Source organism: Mesoplodon densirostris, chromosome 13 (assembly GCF_025265405.1).
Source record: "Mesoplodon densirostris isolate mMesDen1 chromosome 13, mMesDen1 primary haplotype, whole genome shotgun sequence".
Lineage (NCBI taxonomy): Eukaryota > Metazoa > Chordata > Mammalia > Artiodactyla > Ziphiidae > Mesoplodon > Mesoplodon densirostris.
In genome coordinates this window covers 2,571,528-2,592,510 of record NC_082673.1, presented here as the reverse complement: position 1 = coordinate 2,592,510, position 20,983 = coordinate 2,571,528, and the positions used below count along the sequence as shown (strand labels likewise).

Below are 20,983 nucleotides of genomic sequence, written 5' to 3'. Positions count from 1 at the left end.
ATTAGTCACGTTCAGGTGCTCCCACTGCTGGGACATGATGTAGCACCACGTCGAGCTAACATCTATGTACGGTCTGTTGTCAAGCCCTTTCTCACTGTATTTTAGGTGCACCAAATGCTTATTTAATTTTTTTTTGATGGAGGTTGAGTTTCTATGAGAGAAGAAAGATATGAGGGAGGGTGTGCAAATAGCAACTCAAATGCAAGAGAAGCTTTGAAAACACCGTTGTAGGAGGATGAAAGGACATGACGTGCCCTTGGCAACCTCCGCTTCTTTGGCTCCTTTGTCTAAGAGGAAATGCTGGATGCTGGTCTGCAGAATACTTAAAGCTTCTCTTGAGTTGGTTTTCAACTAATTAAAAAATCAGGAGGTTTTTACATTAGTATGTTTTTTTAAAAGAAGACGTATTGGGCTTCCCTGGTGGCGCAGTGGTTGGGAGTCCGCCTGCCGATGCAGGGGATGCAGGTTCGTGCCCCGGTCCGGGGGGGTCCCACGTGCCGCGGAGCGGCTGGGCCCGTGGGCCATGGCCGCTAAGCCTGCGCGTCCGGAGCCTGTGCTCCGCAACGGGAGAGGCCATGGCAGTGAGAGGCCCGTTACCGCAAAAAAAAAAAAAAAAAAAAAGAAGACGTATTAAGTCAAGAAACATTAATCAAATAAAATAGCACGCGAGGATGTTAAAGTTATGGGTCTTAGTTCTGTCTTCCTTTTGCCCCATTATTACATCCTTTCACCTTGATGGACCGTCTCCCATTGACCCTCTAGGTCTCCAGGTAGAAGCCGCTTCACTTCGTTGACTCTCTAAGGTATCATAAAGTGACCCTAGAAATTAATACTAGGATATGCCATTTAATCTAATAGTTGACAGATGTAGGTGACACTGATACATTTTATCAAATATCCGTAGCTGAGAAGATGTCATTAGCCACAGGCATGAATGCAGAAAAAAAGAAACAAGATTTTTAGGGAATGGAGAGCCCTCCCTGGTGTGAGTGGATCAGGAGAGAGGGCAAGTGGCAGGAGATAGACGGGATGGTTGGGTGAATTGGGACATGTCAGAGTTTACTTTAGGCTATGGAACTGTTGGAAGTGTTCATCGGATCTGTTATGTAGGATATGAATCAGCCCCAAGTGAATAGGATCAGTGGGAGTGAAGAAACAGTGAAAGTAAGAAACCATTAGAACAGCTGTAGTCATAGCCAAGTGATGTGTCTGGAGACCTGAACATCCATGATGGTGGGGATGGACTTAAGTCAACATGTCACAGGTGGAACAATTTTACCTCTGAAATGATGAGCAATAGTCTTTAATTTTTCTAATAACTACCCCTGATGATATTTTGCAGACCCTTCCTTTTTTTCCTGAAGAGAATCAGCTTCCTTAGCAATATTTTGGGCATATTGTACAAGTTTTCATGAATTTTTATGTACAGCCTCATTCTGTCTAAGACTTCCAGTATTGAATTTCCTTATGGCGTTATTTGTTCTTTTTTTTTCTTTTTTTTTTTTTTTGTGGTATGCGGGCCTCTCACTGTTGTGGCCTCTCCCATTGCGGAGCACAGGCTCCGGACGCACAGGCTCAGTGGCCATGGCTCACGGGCCCAGCCACTCCACGGCGTGTGGGATCTTCCCGGACCGGGGCACGAACCCGTGTCCCCTGCATTGGCAGGCGGACTCTCAACCACTGCGCCACCAGGGAAGCCCTCCAGTTTTACTTTTATTGCCATCAGAAATTCTTTTTTAGAAGTAAGCGGGGTATGAATAAACTGTATATCTACATTCATTGACGTGAGTTTTAAATAATCATCATATTGAAGACTTACATGATTGAGGTTTTGAGTGTCATATTTATTTTGATTAGCGAGACAAGCTATGCTTTCTGGAAACTTTCTCTTTCTCTCTCTCCTTCTCTCCACTGGAGTCATATAGCTGCTCATCCAGTGCTTGATGCAGAGTAGGCACTTAGGGGATATTTGTTGAACAATGACACCATATCAAACCATAAGATGTTATTTTGTAAGGAATCCCCATTCCTCCAGTGACAGCTCTGTTTGATCTCCAGGCAGGGGTTCTGATTCCAGAGGGTGGTAATTTCCAGGTCCTCGGTGGACGCAGGGCTGCCGACCAAGGAAGATGTAATTGTGAGGCTCGGAATTCCTTTGGCCTCACTGCGGCCAATCCTTCTTGCTGTCACCGGGAAGTGTTTAAGCTTCTCACACAGCTGAATAAGTGTGCTTGGACAGCTTCTACTCCTCATCCTAAAGGATTCACCTCACTACCCTCCGTCCCTTATATGTTCTTTCTTGTCTAACATGTTAATATTATTAATAAATCAAAGCTATTGTATTTTTTTTAAATCTAAGCTCTTAAGCGGGTATCAAACAGCAAAAATAACAATGCCAGCAGGGAACAGCAAAAGCAAGAATTTGCAAATGTATATCATGTTTTCTTAGGAATTGAAAATTATGGAATGTAAGATGTAAGCTTAGCCAAATAAATGTGGAGCCAGAGACTTAAGGATGAATGGAATTCAACACACATGAGTTACTCTGACCTAGTGTATTTAATCCCACATTAAAATTAAAAATCAATCAATCAAGCTTCTAGGTAAGATTTGCTGCTATGAGAACAACTATCTCAATATTTGGAAGCATTTATAATTGGCCAACATAATTGGCATCATTTTACATTTAATCATCAATCTGGTTATAGGGCTCTAGACCTCTGCGAGTTGATTATCAGTGGTGACTGTTTAAAAAGTTGATTGTCAGACATTTATACAAAATACAGCCCTTTTTCTCAACTAATCAGCTTATCCTGGAGGTGAGAGAGTCCATGTGTAGGCAGGCTCCAGGAGACTGAACCGGACCTCGGCTGTGGTCCTAGCAATGCAGATAGGCTGTGATGCCTGAGTGCCGTGTCCCCATGTGGCGTGTGTCTGCACATGTGAGCTGACATCAGAGTTGCTTTTTGTGCAGATGGGTTTAGGAGTTTTTGCCTTGTTGACAATCAGCTGTTGAAATAAATGAGTTCAGCTATAAGCATATGGAGTGCTGTTTTGGGCTTTGCCTGTTTTTTTTTGGTTTCCTTAAGGAAATAGGCAGATTTCTTAAATAGGGTTTTGCGTATTTATTTTTTCCTCTTCGTTTTCCCAGCTCTTATGGGTCTATAAAAGATATTGGGTAACTCTTCTCATTATAAATACAGGTTAAAAATAGGTTTCTTTAGACACAAGTGTAGAGAACAAACGTATGGATACCAAGGGGGTCAAGGGGGGGTGGGATGAATTGGGAGATTGGGACTAACACATATACACGAGTATGTATAAAATAGGTAACTAATGAGAACCTGCTGTAGAGCACAGGGAACTCTACTTCACTTTGTTGTACAGTAGAAAGTAACACAACTTTGTAAAAGCAACTATGCCCCAATTAAAAAAAAATAGGTTTCTTTAATCAAATAGAATCCTTAGCGATGTCACTGTTTTCCTACCATATAGGAAATCATATTTCAGTAGGTTCACATCCTTCCACCGGCAAATTCTTCTGAGATACAAAACTTCTGAATATTCCGTTTCTTTGAGTATTGTATACAAAGAGTATGTTTTCATTAATGCCACATCAATCTGACGGATTTATAATACTGTATGGTAAAAACGGATTCTCTGTAGAACCTTATTATTTAAATGATAACAGTGTAGCTAGTAACCAGCAATTCTTTATTCTAGTAGGGTAAGAAATTCTTTATCACATAGTAATTCTTAATGTTACAAAATCCTAGTCTTACTCTGATATTCTCTATGAGTTCATGTGTTTCCTGATTTAAAATCTATGTGTTCTATCCTGAGATAAGCCACACATTTTCAAAACTTTTAGTGTTAAATTTCAAGATTAGTAAGTAGCACTTCCAGATTTTGGATAGTTTAAAAATTATAAAGAAAGCAAATAATCAAAATAAATGGCATAACTCAAATATTAAAACCTGAAAAGAATAGTTGGTGTCTTCCCTTTCCCAGTCTCTGCAGAAACGGCGGAGCCTGCAAGACAAGGAGCATTTACATGTTTAACGAGGCAGAATGGTGAGTGAAGCAGGCCTGTTGCTGTTCCAAGACGGTCATATCACAAAGGCAGTTGCTGGTGTCAATTTCTGTGCTTGGAAGTAGCTGGTCTCCTAGGACAGGCTCTCAAGTGTCAGGACTAGTCAGCATCATTCTTTCCAGGGGAGGTTTAATGTGAAAAGGCCTGCGTAGTTGCAAGAGTTACATTAGCTGGCTGCTTTTCTGTAGGGGTGAGGAGGGGATAACGAGTGCTCAAAACCCCTTGGCAGCTGTGACAGGACCTGCCATCATGGAGGTCTTGGTGTTTCTTGGGGAGCATGGCCCCAGGGGCACAGGGGCCTTCCCCTGGGTCTGTCCCCTGTCCCCAGAGCCAGGCCTTCAACACGGTGGGCACAACCCAGTTGACTGACACCCCACCCTCCGAGCTCCCCTTTCCTGAAAGGACTCGATTCAGCCTCGACTTTATCCCCAGTGGGGGTGACGGGGTCTCACAGCGGTGTTGAAAGTTGACGTCCGTCAGAGCACTTTAAGTGCGGGTTTGTCCTGTAAATCAGCTGAGGCTTTTCCCCTTTCTGTCAATGCCAAGACTTAGCAAAGGAAGGTGAGCTAGTTCTTCCTCGACCTCTGCAAAACTGTGCATAAAAAGATGGAGAGTAAGCTCAGAGTTGTCTGGTTATTCCTCCCTCATGCCACTAATTCAGGAGGTTTTTGACACAAATAAGGTATTAAGAGTATTGCTTTATTCCAACGAGCCCCAATAAACTGAACTTATTTTGCATAATAGAGTGCTGTTCTGAAGAAATCTTTTTGCTATTTGTACCAAAACAAATAAAACAATACTGAAACCAAATGAATAATAAAAAGCTTGCTTTATTTTACCCTAAAACTAGGAAAGTTTAAAAAATTCATAGTTAAAATGACATAAAGGTGAGAGTTAACGTTGTTAAGAATACTTTCTGTGTGAACATTTATGCACTTTTTAAAAAAATGTTATTTCCAGTGTGCTTTAAAAAAACCCTATTTATTTATTTATTTATTTATTTTTGGCTGCATTGGGTCTTCGTTGCAGTGTGCGGGCTTCTCATCGTGGTGGCTTCTCTTGTTGCAGAGCATGGGCTCTAGGTGCGTGGGCTTCAGTAGTTGTGGCACATGGGCTCAGTAGCTGTGGTTCACGGACTCTAGAGCGCAGGCTCAGTAGTTGTGGCGAACGGGCTTAGTTGCTCTGCGGGGCACGTTCGATCTTCCCAGACCAGGGCTCGAACCCGTGTCTCCTGCATTGGCAGGCGGATTCTTAACCACTGCACCACCAGGGAAGTCCCACTTATGCACTTTCTGAATGCACTTTTAAGAATCTGTGAACAAACAACTTTAATGTGTTTTCTATTTGTGCACTTTAGAATTTAATGATTTGAAAGAATATTTGCATATCATGCCACCTTTCTTACTCCTTTTCCCCTCCTTTTCCCATCTACACTCTTGTTGGTTCTTACTAATACAGGGAAATAGCAGGTCAGGTGAAAGAAAGTGACAAGACAACACAATATCTATTGATAATTATGTGAGGATATATTACAGATTACCTGTCGGCTTAGGACTCAGTAATCTTGGAACGGCACCTCATATTTGCTCTGTGACATGTAGCTCTGAAGGAACTTGGCAAGCCTTTTTTAATATGATAATCACATTTGACAACCACCAGGCCTGAAGTAGATACTGAACAAGTCTTATTTCTAATTTATGGTTGAGCCAAGAGATAAACAAGAGTGTTGTCAAATTCCTTATGGTTGTAAACTTCATACAACTATGACAGCAAAACTATTTTGGAAATAGAATAAAAGCAATATTATCAAACAGGTAAAATTCAGATGACGTGTTAAACGATGCTTTTCTGAAATTTAGATATCACTTCCCAGGTTCTGTCTGACACTGTGAACTGCCTTTGGAGCTTTGGCAACTCAGCACCACTGTGCGCAGAGTTGGGGAACTGAGTCCCAGCACACGGCTTCTCTTCCAAATCCAGGCTGACCTGTGATAACCCACTATGCCCGCAGGTGCAGTGGCCCAGAGCCAGGAATTGTCATGAGTAAGAGCGCAGGGTTCTTGACCACTTTCTACACTTGAGTTTCACAAATGAAGGCGTGAAAGGGAAGCGACAGAGAAAAGCTTAACATTTGGATCAATAAGCAAGTTATCCTTCAGGCCAGCACAGATGGACCTGATTGATCTCCGTTGCTTTATTTCCAAGTAAAAGTGACAAATTAAGTAGGCTCATGCTTAGCTTTTTAAAAAATCAAAGAGTCGTTAATTTACAATGTTGTGTTAGTTTCAAGTGTATAGTGAAGTGATTCAATTATACACACACACACACACACACACACATATTCTTTTTCAGATTCTTCCCCATTATAGGTTATTATAAGATATTGAGTATAGCTCCCTGTGCCATACAGAAGGTCCTTGTTGTTTACCTATTTTATATATAGTAGTTTGTCTATGTTAATCCCAACGTTTTAATTTATCCCTCCCCCCTTCCCCTTTGGTAACCATAAGTTTGTTTTCCATGTCTGTGAGTCTATTTCTGTTTTTTAAATAAGTTCATTTGTATAATTTTTTTAGATTCCACATATAAGTGATATCATACGATATTTGTCTTTCTCTGACCTATTTCGCTCAGTACAAGAATCTCCAGGTCCATCCCGATTGTCTCAAATGGCATTATTTCATTCTTTTTATGGCTGAGTAATATTACATTGTATATATGTACCACATCTTCTTTATCCATTTATCTGTCAATGGACATTTAGGTTTCTTCTGTGTCTTGGCTATTGTAATAGTGCTGCAATGAACACTGGGGTGCATATATATCTTTTCGAATTATAGTTTTCTCGGCATATATGCCCATGAGTGGAATTGCAGGATCATATGGTAACTCTATTTTTAGTTTTTTAAGGAACTTCCATACTCCCATACTCTTCTCCATAGTGGCTGCACCAAGTTACATTCCCACCAACAGTGTAGGAGGGTTCCTTACATCATATTTTTTCCTTAGTGCATTACAAGAGTTCCTCATATGAAATAGAATAGTAATTCTGTGTCAGATTTAGAATTGCAAATGTTACCTATTGTGTCATTTGCCTGTGACCTTTTTACCTTTTTTATTCATGTCCTTCCTTAAATGAAAATCAAATCAATCTGTCGTTTTTTTCTTTCAATTACCTTTAGTGAATGTATGATCAACCCAATGTGGTTTTTTGACTAGTGGTTTTAACTGACCTACTGGAGCTTCAATGCTGTGCTCAGGATACAGGCTGAGTTGCAGTGACAACAGTGTAGGAGGGTTCCTTACATCATATTTTTTCCTTAGTGCATTACAAGAGTTCCTCATATGAAATAGAATAGTAATTCTGTGTCAGATTTAGAATTGCAAATGTTACCTATTGTGTCATTTGCCTGTGACCTTTTTACCTTTTTTATTCATGTCCTTCCTTAAATGAAAATCAAATCAATCTGTCGTTTTTTTCTTTCAATTACCTTTAGTGAATGTATGATCAACCCAATGTGGTTTTTTGACTAGTGGTTTTAACTGACCTACTGGAGCTTCAATGCTGTGCTCAGGATACAGGCTGAGTTGCAGTGACTCTGTAGCCTGCAACCCATAACTACTACACATAGTTTAATTTACTGGGAAACTCTCTCAGCAGAGTCATTGATTTTGCTGTTTTTCTTATAATATCCATAGTATTGGTATATTTTCTAGAAATTGGACTTTTAAGGACAATAAACCAATCTAGTATGTATATATTGTCATAATGTAAAGGAATTTTCTTATAACACCAAGTTGTGGAATGCTGTTTAGACCCATGTATTGCAAAGTATATAAACATACATATATACACACACAAACATATAATACTTAATACTATGTTGTATTATATAATACAATATATAATATTTATTACTACAATATATAGTTGATAATATGAAGGACACACACCTTCCTATTTTTTAATGCTTTTCAGCTCTTTTATTTCTCCTTAATGACATTATTATCCAACTCAATTTTTGAACATTTAACAGTTTAAGAAAGTTATTGTTTTAATTGTCATTCTATGTCATATAAATTTTTATTGTACTTTTAATATTCTCAAAAATGAAATAGACAATATGACCATGCTTGATTATTTTTCTTATATGAATTTTAAACATTTATTCATGATCATTTTTATTTAGCACTTTTTTTAAAGGTTAAACTTCTTAAACCATCATCTCGAGAAGATTTAATTTGTCAAAGATTATCAACTCTAAGTGGAAAGCTTCCTTTGTCTGTAATATTGAACTTGACAGAAATCTCACACACTGAAGAGCTATAGAAACAGCATGAATTATTTTTCACTGAAATATTACTGAGAGTTCAATTCTTGCTTTAAGAAATATCCATTGGATGTAATAATATTTATTTTGTTTTAATGTTTAACATCAAAGCAAGGTGGCTGAAGAGATAAGCATTTCATGCCTTTCCCAAGATGACAAATTGCTAACATACTTGAATCCTATTTGAATCAGTGCTGTAAAAAAAGGCAATATTTCACACAGCTTTGCCAGATGCTGGAATGCTTTAATTCTCTAGATAATACTTGGTGGAAGCTTTACTTCAGGGTAATTAGCTACTTCTCTGCAGTGGACAGTATCATGTGGACAGTGTATAACATTGCTATTGTCTTAGTTTTTGTGATGACATTTATAGCACACCTTTCCTAACTTCAAGGTCTGTGATATTTTTTTTCTTAACATCTTTTTTGGAGTATAATTGCTTTACAATGGTGCATTAGTTTCTGATGTAACAAAGTGAATCAGCTATATACATATATATACATATATATGTATACATATATCCCCATATCCCCTCCCTCTTGCGTCTCCCTCCCACCCTCCCTATCCCACCCCTCTAGGTGGACACAAAACACTGAGCTGATCTCCCTGTGCTATGCGACTGCTTCCCACTAGCTATCTATTTTACATTTGGTAGTGTATATATGTCCATGCCACTCTCTCACTTCGTCCCAGCTTACCCTTCCCCCTCCCCGTGTCCTCAAGTCCATTCTCTACGTCTGTGTCTTTATTCCTGTCCTTAGGTTCTTCAGGACCTTTTTGTTTGTTTGTTTTAAGATTCAATATATATATGTGTTAGCATATGGTATTTGTTTTTCTCTTTCTGACTTACTTCACTCTGTATGACAGACTCTAGGTCCATCCACCTCACTACAAATAACTCAATTTATTTTCTTTTTATGGCTGAGCAATATTCCATTGTATATATGTGCCACATCTTCTTTATCCATTCATCTGTCGATGGACACTTAGGTTGCTTCCATGTCCTGGCTATTGTAAATAGAGCTGCAATGAACATTGCAGTACATGACTCTTTTTGAATTATGGTTTTCCCAGGGTATAAGCCCAGTAGTGGGATTGCTGGGTCATATGGTAATTCTGTTTTTAGTTTATTAAGGAACTCCATACCATTCTCCATAGTGGCTGTATCAATTTGCATTCCCACCAACAGTGCCAAAGGGTTCCCTCTTCTCCATACCCTCTCCAGCATTTGTTGTTTGTAGATTTTTTGATGATGGCCATTCTGACTGGTGTGAGGTTATACCTCATTGTAGTTTTGATTTGCACTTCTCTAATAATTAGTGATGTTGAGCATCCTTTCATGTGTTTGTTGGCAATCTGTATACAAATTTCTTTGGAGAAATGTCTATTTAGGTCTTCTGCCCATTTTTGGATTGTGTTGTTTGTTTTCTTGATATTGAGCTGCAAGAGCTGCTTGTAAATTTTGGAGATTAATCCTTTGTCAGTTGCTTCATTTGCAAATATTTTCTCCCATTCTGAGTGTTGTCTTTTCGTCTTGTTTATGGTTTCCTTTGTTGTGCAAAAGCTTTTAAGTTTCATTAGGTCCCATTTGTTTATTATTTTTTTATTTCCATTTCTCTAGCAGGTGGGTCAAAAAGGATCTTGCTGTGATTTATGTCATAGACTGTTCTGCCTATGTTTTCTTCTAAGAGTTTTATCATGTCTGGCCTTACATTTAGGTCTTTAATCCATTTTGAATTTATTTTTGTGTATGGTGTTAGGGAGTGTTCCAATTTCATTCTTTTACATGTAGCTTGTTTTTTTTTAAAATAAATTTATTTATTTTATTTTTGGCTACGTTGGGTCTTCGTTGCTGCGCACGGGCTTTCTCTAGTTGCGGCAAGCAGGGGCCTCTTTTCATCCCGGTGCACGGGCCTCTCACTATCAGGGCCTCTCTTGTTGCGGAGCACAGGCTCCAGACGTGCAGGCTCAGTAGTTGCGGCTCACAGGCCTAGTTGCTTCACGGCATGTGGGATCTTCCCGGACCAGGGCTCGAACCTGTGTCCCCTGCATTGGCAGGTGGATTCTTAACCACTGCGCCACCAGGGAAGCCCAACAGTACTGTATTTTTTTATTGTGAAAAAAGTCCTCTTGACTCATGTAAAGAAGTCGAGTGTGGTGCACAGGGTGAATACGTGTTGGGGCAGAGACGGGCCCTCAGGTTGTCCTAGTGAGTCACACACTTCTGAATTCCTGCCCTCAGTGTAGACAGAACTTGTTCCTGCTTCTAACTGATAGAATATGGCAAAGGGATGGCAAGTCACCCCTATGATTATGTGATACATAAAGCTCCATCTAACCAGAGTGAGAGGACTTCCCCCACTGGTCTTGAGGAAGCAAACAGCCATGTTGTGGACTGTCAGTGCAGAGGGCCACGTGGTGGGGAACGCTGGTGGCCTCTGGGCCCTACAGGTGGCCCTCAATCATATATTTGGGGCAGATGAGTTCTGCCCACAACCTGAATGAGCTCGGAAGCGATTCTTTCCCAGTAAGTCTCCAGGCGAGAATGCAGCCCAGCTGACTTCTTGGTTGCAGCCTGACGAGACTCAGAGCAGAGGACCCAGCTAACCGGTGCCTGATTCTGACCCATGAAACTGAGAGACCATCCATGTGTTAGTTTCCTAGGGCTGCCATAACAACGGGTTATGGTGGGGCTTAGACAGCAGACAGTCCTCATCTCATTGTCCTGGAGGCCAGAAGTCCGAGATCAAGGTGTTGCAGGGTCAGTGCCGACTGAGGCTGTCAGGGAGACTCTGTCCCTTGTTCTCGCCCAGCTCCTGGGGTTGCTGGCACCATTGGCATCCTCAGCTCCTCCTGAATCGCCCCAGTCTCTGCTTCGTTCTTTACATGATGTTCTACCCCTGTGCCTCGGAGTCCAAGGTCCCTCTGTTTATAAGGACACCAGCTGCAGTGGATTAGGAACCCCTCACCCCAGTGCGACCTCTTCTTAATTAATTACATCTGCAATGACCCTATTTCCAAATAAGATTACATCCTGAGGTCCTGAGGTTAGGACTTCAGCATATGAATGTAGGGGGACACAATTCCATCCATGAGGATGCATTTGTATTCTTTTAAGCCACTTTGTTTGTGTTAACTTGTTACACTGCAATAGATAACTAACACAATTGTAAAGTAAAAAAAAAAAATGAAATGCCAGAGTGTGAAGAAGTATCAATGGTTTCCTGCTGTGAACCCTTCACTCTGAAACAATCATGGAGGGAGTTCAGTATTTCTCACTAGTTCAGATGAAACATCATCTAAAGATATGAAATGTTTATATACTTCATTCCTTCATAGGAAGTAGGAATTACATTTTGCTATTATATCATATATACACAACATAAAGCCACAGCATTAGATAATCTTGTTCTCAAACACCCCCAAAGTTGTCATTTTTAGTTTTTCTTTAAATTGTTATTTGTACTTTTTTCCATTCAAACAAATGAGAGGTGCTAAAATGTAAGAAACAAGTGTTGAAGATAAAATCAGAAAGTGTCGTATATTTTTGTCAATTTTTAAAGTATGCCATTATTGGTATATTTTTAATATGTGGAATGCAGTGTTGGGACACTGCATAGTTCCAGATTTTGATCAATTCATGGAAATGTGTGTGAGCTCCTGAAGCTTAGCCTTCCCACCGTGAACTTCTCTCCCCATGAAGGGATGTCAGTCCACTCCAACAATCGGAGCATCCAGACATATTCCTAAAGCAACCCGCTGTGTTCAGAATCTTCTGATTTCATTAAATTAATCATTTATGTCCATAACATTTGTCCTGAAATATCTACTTACATATGTCCATCTCTGGGCCAGACCGGATGTGGACTGTTTTGATGTGACCCTTTGGGACACGGTTGAAACCTACACACACACTAAACTAAACTTTCCTTTTTTCAGCACTCACCATCAAGCCTGATTTAATTTGGTTTCTACTGGTTTAATTTTAAACAGCAAATTGCTGCACTTTAAAAAGCTGTGCAAATTTTTCTGTGCTATTTTTCACTAAAAAGAAATGTGAATTAAAAAAAAATCCTAAAATGCATACACCCAATTGTTCTGGGGAAAAATGTTTTTTAAACTCACTTGGAATTACCTCGCGTCTTAAGTTCTAATTCATTCAACAGCCTTGTTTGAGTGGCAGTTGTGGGTTATGAACAAGAATATATCTATAACTGTGGCATTATGCAAAAGTTATTTATGAACTAAGTAAGTCAGTTATCTTGTTCTCTAAAGTTTATTCCAAAACTAAGAGCCACATTTAAGCTTTCTCTGTGTAGGGCGTTCTTGCAAAGTGCTTTACTCGCATTAACTCCTTTAATACTCTCAGCAACTCCATGAAATAGATGATATTCTCCTCCTCATTTACAAATGAGAGGACAGGGTCAAAAAAGTTTCAATGACTTCTCCAATATGATCTATTTTAAATGTGGAAGACAGAATACAAACCCAGATAGTCTGATTCCTGACATCATACTCTTAAACTCAGAAAATGACAAAAAACTGGTTATTTAAAAATAATGATTTGGCCTCTTTGATTTCATTCATTCATTCATTCATTTAAATATTTGTTGAGTCTGTAGGGGAAAATCTTTTTCTTTCTTTTCTTCTAGGCTCTTTGGCTGGCCTGTAAATTAACGTAAGACAGGTTAACAGGAACTAATTTAATTTTGTACGTATGGGAGCCTCAAAGATATGGGGCTCAAAAAAGTGAGCAAAGCGGGCACTTTTATACTTAGATAAAGAAACAATAAATATATGAAGAATTGGCAAAACAGAGGGGGTTGGGCTTGGGGAGCAAATTCATAAGGAGTTCACAGGGTCTGTTTGTACAGCCTCTGGGCCCTGAGTTCCCTGCCTCTGGTGATAAGGATGCCTTACACCCTCCTGGTACAGGGAGAGTATCTTCACATGAGAGATTTATCTCCTACTTTCAGGGGGACAAAGGAGAGTCAGAGTGTCCTTCTTGCACTGGCTGTTTCTCAAGTAGCTTTAATTCAAAATAATCAATATGCCAAAGGGCATATTTGGGGGCGGCCTGCCCTGAACCCCATCAAGTGTGTGCCGTGCAGATGCTGTGTGATGTGGTGAGGATACACTTAGGTAGATCAGAGCCCTCCTCTTCCATATCTTCTTGGCCCACAGCGGGTGGTGGGACAGGTGTGAACAGAGGGTGCTGAGGAGGTGTGATGAATTCCCACCTGGCCCAGCCTTGGCAGTTCAGGAGAGGCTCCCTAGAGAAGGTGACCTGACACCCATGGCATTTGTACTCAGCTGAGATCAAATGAAGATGGAGCTGGATCATGGCTGTGAATGGTGCATCTGAGAGAAGTGAGGATGGAAAGGTAATCAGGTGTGTACGGGGAGGACTTTGACCCAGGAAGGACCTAGGGCTCCATCCACAGAGCAAGGGCTGGGGCTCAGCAAGGCTGTGTCGGGGGGATGGGGAAGGCTCACGCACGGCATCCTCTTCCCAAAGATGAGCCCAGCTGCTGTGTCTCCATCCACACCTCCTACTGGTGTCTTGAAACACTCTGCTGTACCTCGTGCCCCTCACGTCATACGTAGACCTGATATATGACAACACTTTTGAGGCAATCTGAATTCAAGTGATCTCTTTTTTATCTCCCACTCTAGACCCATTCATTCATTCATCCATTCATTCATTCATTCAGTTAACAGATAACAGTACTATTATTCCCACATTGCACACACCAGAGATCTAGGCATTAATCTTGTTATTTCTATTATCCTCATTCTTTGCTGTGGTGTAGTGGTTAAGAGGTTGGACTTTTGAGTCAGTCTGACTGGATTCAAATCCTGGCTCTTCTCTTAAAAAGCTGTAGTACTGGGCTTCCCTGGTGGTGCAGTGGTTGAGAGTACGCCTGCCGATGCAGGGGACACGGGTTTGTGCCCCAGTCCAGGAAGATCCCACATGCCGTGGAGCGTCTGGGCCCGTGAGCCATGGCCACTGAGCCTGTGCGTCCGGAGCCTGTGCTCCGCAACGGGAGAGGCCACACTGTGAGAGGCCCGTGTACTGCAAAACAAACAAACAAACAAAAAAAAACTGTAGTACTTTGGAGAAGGTAATGTAACCCCTCTGTGCTTTAGTTTTCTCAAGTTAACAATAGGGTTAATAATATGCCAACACAATGTATTGTAAAGTTTCAAATTGAAGTTTCATATTAAGCCTAAGAACAGAGTTTGAACACTTGTGTGTGTGTGTGTGTGTGTATGTATATATATATACATGCACACATACAGATGTATACATATGTATACATATGCATGTATATAAGACCAAAGCATCTACCAAATTAACATACTGTTTAAATTCAGGTGTTGTTTATGTAAAAGCCAAACAGCAATCGAGGATGCTTTGCCTCTTCAGTAATAACTAAGGATAAATGCCAAGGTGAATTAAAAAAGTAGACGTCAGGAATAAAACATTTCAGCTGTCACATTAAGTGAGTTGGTCCTATAGAGTTGCTAGCCTGAGTTCCCCACCACAGAAGGACCCCCAGCGCTCATTCTGTGACAGGACAGTGCTGGGTGCTATGCAGGATGCTTCCCTGTGTGCCTGTCACCTGACAGAGGCCACTCTTTGCTGTGGCTTTTATGTAAATGACCTTCATATTCTATTGGTGCTTTGAAATAAATTCTCAAGTTCTATCTTTCTAAAAAATACACGAAAGAAAATAGATAATGAGAGATGGCCGGCAGCACCTTTTCTCTGTATTTTTTTCCTTTTTATATGAGGATTAGGAGGGGGGTTATTTGGCTTCACTGGAAATGCTGTGTTTACCCACTGGCCAACTCTTCAAAATCAGAAACCACGCCACATTCATTTTTATTTCCCCTGCAGTGCTTAGTCTAATACCTCAACTTAGAAAGTTCTACATAAATATTTATTGACAAAAATTATATACTGTTCAGAAATGGAAAAACTGAGTTTCATTACATGATTGAAACTTATTTTTTAGCTGTATTCTTTTGGTTTTCATTTCTGTTTCTTTATTCCCTCACCCAGATCTGCAAATATTTATGGTTTATTGATTGTTGATAAGACAGTAGGTTGAGGTAACAGTGTAAAAGTAGGTACCTGTAGATCCGTTAGTATATATACATATATATGTATGTCGCTATATTTTAAATTTATTTTTCCTAACAAAAAATATTTTAATGTAGGAATCAACATGTGAACATTGTACTTAAGTGGTAAAATTCAGGTTACAAATATAATATAAATATCAAATAATATCATACTTTTGGTTTAATGGAGAACAGCTGTGACAGTCATGCTTAGCACATTGGTTAAGTAATGAGAGAAATGAGTTGAGGTGTCATAGAAGTACGCAAAAATTTCACAGTTCAAATAATCCTGAGCCCTTCTGAGAAAATGTAGGTGGCAAATATGTGGCAATATTTCTGTAATATGGTGGTTTCAGTCCATTAGTGAGCATTCTGTTCATGCATTTAAAGTAACGGCAGATGTTTCTGAGCACTGAAAATTAGATTCAAAGTAAGTCTTTGCTCAACAGGTTAACGATACTATGAATCCCTTATATTTAAAAATATAGCTTATGGAATCCCCCCCCCCAAAAAAATGGTTCTGAAGAACCTAGGGGCAGGACAGGAACAAAGATGCAGACTTAGAGAATGTTCTTGAGGACACGGGGAGGGGGAAGGGTAAGCTGGGACGAAATGAGAGAGTGGCATGGATGTATATACACTACCAAATGTAAAATAGATAGCTAGTGGGAAGCAGCCACATAGCACAGGGAGATCAGCTCGGGGCTTTGTGACCACCTAGAGTGGTGGGATAGGGAGGGCAAGAGGGAGACGCAAGAAGGAGGAGATATGTCCATGTATAGCTGATTCACTTTGTCATAAAGCAGAAACTAACACAGCATCGTAAAGCAATTACACTCCAATAAAGATGTTTAAAAAAACAACAAAACAAAACAAAAATATATAGTTTAAATTTGTAAAGTTTAAGATAAAGCATACTTGTTTTCAGTTATTTTTAGATATAACTGAGACTACACTACTGTATATAATCAGCTATACCAGTTACCGTATTTTATATTTGGTGGCCATCAACAGCACAAAATTTATGCTCCAAAAGAAATATATCAATCCAGCAAAATGATTACATTTAATTTTCTTTTAAAGACAGATTAACTAAATTTAAGGAAGAATTGACTTTTCCTGATATCTCATTTTCAAATAACTGATGCAAACTTACCAGAGAGTAATTATTTATTTTGCCTAACATCAAACAATCTGCAAAAAGTTTCCAAGATAGAGGCATTCCTTGTTCCATTTCCAAAAAATAAATAAAGGCTTTCTTACTGAAAGCATTTACATTCCTAGCTCTCTAAATAAACACTAAAAAACAAAGTACAAAAAATGATCTCTTGGCTTCTGAATAGCCCACTTAGTTACATAAAGTATTTTCTGTCCCAACACTTTTCTCAAATTCAAAAGATATTTACTTCCTAAGAACAAGACAGTCTTCATTTCAAACCATTCAGTCCATTTCCATGGCAACACGGCGGGATTCCTTGGCCACCATAAGTCTCATTAGTTGACTGTGGAATTTCTCAATCTTCTTTACGTATTGAGCTTGGCCAGTTCTATACACAAAACAAACTAAATCATCTGTTACTTTCATACACAAACTCCCATCAGAATGCCCATATTTGAGAACCACATGTGCCTTCATAGGGTCTGTGAGTCAGGGTTTCTCTGCTGTGTGACTGAACTCTCCCGGGTCTGGTACTGCGGCATCATGGCCCGCGGCAGAACAGCAGAGTCAAATCCTTTTGGAAAACATGAAACTCAGCTTAGTGTTTGCAAGAAAGGTAATCATGTTTATCAAGTTAAGTTGTTTTTTTTTTTTTTTTTTGTCTGTGCTGCGCAGCATGAGGGATCTTAGTTCCCTGACCAGGTATTGAACCTGGGCCCACGGCAGTGAAAGTACCCAGTCCTAACCACTGGATTGCCAGGGAATTCCCAAGTTAAGTTGATTTTAATTCATATATAAGGTATTGCAAGAAAGGCTTAATTTGCAACCAACATGGAATATTTCTGATGTTAGAAAATTGAGAAATGTCCATCTTACTCCTTTGAAATCTCTCGGGACCTCTCTTGTGACACCTAGATGCTCGCTGATAGTTACTTCTCTACAAAGTGTCTCCTCACCATCTACTTGGAAGCTTCTGAAAACAGGAGCAGTGGCTTGTGCCTGGATGTAACCATTTCACTGAGAAAACACTCAACAGATCCCTGAGTAATTCAATTCCCCAAATGACGTTGTGGTCCCAGTCCCCCAGTTGGGGCAGACAGAAGGCACACTCTGTAGTAACTTTGTCCTTTGCATCCTGGAGCCTTCCTTTCCATACACGATTCATGAGTTAAAATCCATTTGATTTAATCAATATCATTACTTTTTCTTACAAACTCTATGCTAAGTTTCATGTTTTCAATAAGACTTTGAAATATAGCAGCATCCATAATGTCCACCCTTTCCCCCCAATAATCTCCCTAACTAGTATCCATGTCTGTCTTCTCTCCTTCCACCTTGTCTAAAACACACATCTGATCAGGCTTCACATGACCCTCGGTTCTCCGTGGGTGGAGAGCAGTCTGTGTAGTGGTGAGGGGCTTCAGAAATGTTTAAAATCCTGGTTTGCATCCCAGCTGTGTCAGTTAATACCAGTATAATATGGACATGCTGATAACTTTCTAAGCTGCAGTATCTCATCTGAAAACAGGGCTCTGTGAAGTGTCGCAGCACTGGAAGGTGGATCTAGGGACACAGTGGGGTCCCCAGCACTTAGACTACAGCCTCGGGTAGAGCAGACACCATGACATGGTCCCCAAAGTGGATGGAGAGCTTTAGTCCCCTTCATGTAGCTTCCCTGACCACCCCCCTTCTGCCCCCAGGCAGAGATCATTGCCTCCTTCTTTGTCTTCCTGGAACAAATGCTTCATCCCCTGCTTGCTTGCCAGCCCGTCTTTTCTGGGAGAATGTGAGCCGTCTGCTGGAAGCGCCCCCATATCTGTCTCAGCAGAACTCCTGGCATGTGGCAGCGCCCAGCGCATCCTTGTTGGGGTGGGACCCCCTCTTGCACATTCGGTCTTGCCTGCGTCAGCCGCTCCCCACGTTCCTACGCTCAGTGCTTTTAGTCTTGGTTATATCTTTATACGATTATCCAGACTTCTTTGTGCTTAAATCCTCTTTGATGAGATACCGTGGATTTACAGGAGAGAGCGCTAAGAAAACAAAAGTGTCACATTATTTTACTTAAAATTACCTGTTTTTATTTATATTATACATATCAATACTTGTAAACTGGAATCGATTTTCACCCAGTGCCATTGGAAAAGCTGTGATTCATGGCACCTCTAATTCACAGTGTCTTAAGGCACTGAGTTTATCTAGTGGCTAAGAGGGTGGCCTTGGTAAGTTGGGCTCTTTTTTCAGTTCTTCCCTTTTCTAAATTCCCTCTCTGATGTCAGCTCTATAACATGTCCCTGATTCACAAATTGTTTTACAAGCTCATAGGACGTGGTGTTTCTGGTAAGCCACTCTTTACTAAGCAATAGATGACACATAGCAAGCAGAGCAAAGCAGAGCCATTTTGAAAGTTACAATGGCTTCTTCACAAGGAACACCTTTTAACAAAATTTGGACAAAAACTGAAAACTTGAGGCACAGATATCATGTCAACTAAATCAAATCTATATAAATTTTTTTAAACAATACATCATAATCGTAGATGGATGGAACTTTCATTTCAATTTCCCAAACTCATTATTTCCCTCTGTCTCTTGAGAATGTCAGTTAAGCTCTAAGAATCATATCTTAAACTCAACCCAAGACTTTTATTTCCTTTTATTATCAACAATACTCAGCTATTTTGCATGTGGTACAAGATTAGATTTTTGTTAGTCGTAGTGTCCTTAATTTAGTTCTTGCCATGAATTTATAATAAAGCAAGCGTCTTTCCCACCTGGGTGCTACATAATATGTAATATTTAATTTGTCATCGCTCTTTCACTGTGTGAAGTGAAATGAACAACTCATTGAGATCTGAATGATATGTCAAATATGTATGTAATACTACATGACGTCCCCTTTATTCCACAATAAATACTTCGTTATCATTTTAAATAACCTATGTGAAGTAGGTGGCACTCTGGATTATCTTCTTACATGGCATTTAATTTTAATTTCTGATTCCAGTCACATGTTTTTCTTCCTGAGATCACACAAAGCAGCAATCCCAATGCCTTGTACGTCCCAAGTGCCCAGGGAATACCTGTTGATTTTCTTTTTATCCTGATGCAATTTCCATTTTTCAGCATTTCATTTACTTCTTGTATAAATAGGCAGCAAGGTAACTTGAATGTGGATGAAGATGGTAGGAATGCAAGGCTTCTGGCAAAAGCAAAATCTGCTCAGGATTTCAGCAATTTTGCAGCAGAAATTCAAAAAACTGTTAAAGCTCTCAAGGAGCAGGTTTGTTTTTTCCCTAAGTACCAAGCCTTGTCGTATAGATTGGAATAAACTTTAAAGAAACCTGTCCATAACTCTCCAGAGATACAGCACAATACCAGAATAATAATCACATACAGGAGATATTTCCTTGTAATAAGGAGTTGAATTAGTTCAAAAATCCCATGTGCAGATGACTTCATTAAAGAATTCTACTAAATGTTTAAGGAGAGATTAACACGAATTTTCCAGAAATAGCAGAGGAAAGAATGCTTCTCAATTCATTTTTGAAGATAGTATTTACTCTGTTACCAAAACCAGACAAAGACAGCACAAAGAAAGAAAACCACTAACCAATATTCTTCATGAAAATGGATGCAAAAACCCTTAACATAATGTTAGCAAATAGCATAGAGCAATATATCAAAAGAATAATATAGCATAATTAAGAGAGTTTAGCCCAGGAATTCAAGACTTGTTTAACATTCACAAATCATCAATGTAATCCACTGTATTAACAGGTTAAATGGTGAACGGTCAAATGCTTTCACCCAAATATTGCAGACAAAGTAAGTATGTCCATTTTCACCAGAGTCTTATTAAACGCGGTGCTGGAGGTTCTCGCCAGTGCAATAAGGCAAGACAAGGAAAAGGTCTATAGACTGAAAAGGAAAGCAAAGCTATTTTCAGATGATACAGTTACTTCTGTAGAGAATCACAAGGAACCTACCAACAATTTCTAGACATAGTAAGCAAGTTCACCAAAGTCACAGGATACAAGATACACAAGATAAGTATACAAAAATGAATTGTATTTCTGTATAATGACAGTGAATGCGTGGAGGATGGGGAAAGGAAAGTGTGGTCCAGCATGTTCTGACTCCCCCCAGACATTGTTTTACTTTCAAGATGTTGTAACTTAGCCCAAAACAAAACTTCATCATGTACTATGTCTCATATTTATGGCTCACGGAAGATTCTCAGACTGTCTCCCTTCTTTAAAAAGTTTCTTTG

The 20,983-nt window shown here is 39.8% G+C and overlaps 1 pseudogene; it reads right to left on the bottom strand.

The window, feature by feature from the left end:
- Window positions 1–16,996: 16,996 nt before the first annotated feature.
- On the bottom strand, window positions 16,997–17,256 carry LOC132501005 (signal recognition particle 9 kDa protein-like; annotated as a pseudogene).
- Window positions 17,257–20,983: the final 3,727 nt, after the last annotated feature.